General features: G+C 38.0%; 1 pseudogene; it reads right to left on the reverse strand.

The window, feature by feature from the left end:
• Positions 1-819: 819 nt before the first annotated feature.
• LOC125210133 lies at positions 820-1,977 on the reverse strand (annotated as a pseudogene).
• Between the last annotated feature and the right edge of the window lie 452 nt (positions 1,978-2,429).

Here is a 2,429-nt window from a genome sequence, read left to right on the forward strand (position 1 = left end):
CTTGAGAAGCAGGATGTTTTTGCTACCTATTGATTTGGTGTTAATATTTGGTGTTAACATGACTTCTATTTGTATATAACATTGATGTTATATTTAGTTAACATAATCTGTATTCGTAGTTAATATATATAATCTTCACACTTGTATACGTTGGAAATAAATCCAAAAGTTAATAGGTTAGTGGGTAAATAGAAATGAATATCATCAGTGGGTAGTTAATCATGAAAAAAATGAAGAGTCATAGTATTAATATTTCATTTAGGTTACATAACACGGTATTAAATTTAATAATATAGTAAATATATTAGAAAAATCTCTTTATATTATTAGTAGCATTCATATAATTATTGCCAAAACTCCCCTTTTATAGATAAAGAGGAATGGAATCAACATGTTGACAATGTAAGAAACTTACTGTTTCAACTTTCAACCAATAAAACAATTCTCTAGTTGTTTAACATAATTTTCAGTTAACAATAGCGATCCATCAGTATGTTTAAAACAGATAACTACGCAGGATTAGCAAACACTATATTTGTAAATTCAACTTCTTCCCGCTTCCCTATAAAAAGATAATTGAAGAGTCTCCTTGATTCCTAAAGAAATTAGTCAATATATAACACGCATCATTCATAAAAAAGAGTTCATTTTATCACTCTTTAAGAATGATAAAATACATATGCTTTTACCAACACCGTACACAAAAAATTATATACATATTTTGATTAGAAATTGGCCAAAAATATGCATATGCTTTCTCCCCTAAATGATTTCGGTTCCAGACGCTGTACCCAAACATATACACAACCAACCATCCATTCACGAAAAGACGATAGAGGGGTTGGAGCAGACCACCAGTAGCAAGAAGACGGAGGTGAGGAGGATCGACCAGACAATGACGAAGGGGTACAATTGACCTTTAAGGAAGGGGTACAAGTGGACGATTACCAAGATGGCAAAGAAGAACGGGCCCCACGACTGGTGCCCGATGTTGATGGCGTTCGAGATGCTGGCCACGATTCTGACGATGTTGAACATGAGGATCGTGGCCGGGGAGATAAGGAGGGTCGTCCACTTGAACACGTAGAGCTCTGCGAAGTCGTCATCCTCATCGGACACCTTCGACGGATTCGTGAAGATGATGTCGATCCCGGTCAGCACCTTCATGAGACATTGGAAGACGGCGAAGAGATGCACGGACGTCCCGCCGATCACCCAAAACTGCTTGTTCCTCCACCAGTCCTCGATGCTGATGTCGCTCCACCTCATCTCGAATATGCTTGTGGCATAAATCGAGATGAAGAGGAGAATAAACCACATGTTATCAAAGTTGCTTATCTGCACTAGCATATCAGTTTGGAGTTAGATATTCGATATTCATCCCCACGAGACGAGAAGACCGATCAAAATCGTGTTCGTTACTACCTCGGGAATGATAAATTTGTTGGTAAGAAGACATATAGCGGGAAGAACACTGTAAACGACCAATGGGATCGAGGTGAGCGGGTACACGATGTTGTTGATATACGCGAGTCTCTGCAAGAGCAACAGTTTCCCGTTGTAGCCATACCATATAGGGCAATGCCTACTAAGCATAATCTAGATGGAGCTCATAGCCCAACAAAGAACCTGGTTAAGACGATCTGAAAGATTTATAGGAGTCGCACACTTGAATGCCGGGAGAGGAGGCATGCAGTAGATGGAAATCCATCCGCGCGCGTGCATCTTAAACCCGGTCAAAATATCTTTTGTGACGGAACCATAGATACACCCGATCTGAAGCGAAAAAATTAGGCTTGACCAAGTTAATACCTCAACTTCCAAAAAAATAACATAGATTGGGCTTTTAAAACACAAAAAAGTGAAACAGTATACCTCTTTACCCTATTTGGTTTTATCCTCATATTCACAACTTATCACGTGATAAGCTTCTTCCATAAGAAAATCAATATTCGTCTCCGGCGGTATGCCTCCCATAATAATTGTAGGTCTGCTTAGTCGGTCGGTTATTACCAGCCGATTGTGGAACTGGATTTGGAACCGTTTAAGGTTCGGTTCCTATAATAATTGTGGTCGTTTAGTATAAGAATCGAATGACCTATGGGGTTATTGTGAAGAAAATTTAAAATGCATTGAATCGGTTTTAGGACTTGTGATAACTGAAAAATTCGGTTTGATTATCGGATAACCGAGAGTTCCGAATAGCTTAATTATCAGCCCTATGTACGTACGTGTACGACCTGTGAATGTTTGTAGTACTTATATTTTGATTGAATAGACGGTTAAGATTGAATTTCACGCTGAATAATATGTCTTGTTGTATATAATTCATTTTTATGATAATATATTTCACATAGGACAATAATATCGACCTTATTCGTGACCTAAATCAAAAGGGTTTTAGGTTTTAACTGTGGAGTAGTATTTTC

The sequence above is a fragment of the Salvia hispanica genome, chromosome 3 (genome assembly GCF_023119035.1).
Source record: "Salvia hispanica cultivar TCC Black 2014 chromosome 3, UniMelb_Shisp_WGS_1.0, whole genome shotgun sequence".
Classification (NCBI taxonomy): Eukaryota; Viridiplantae; Streptophyta; class Magnoliopsida; order Lamiales; family Lamiaceae; genus Salvia; species Salvia hispanica.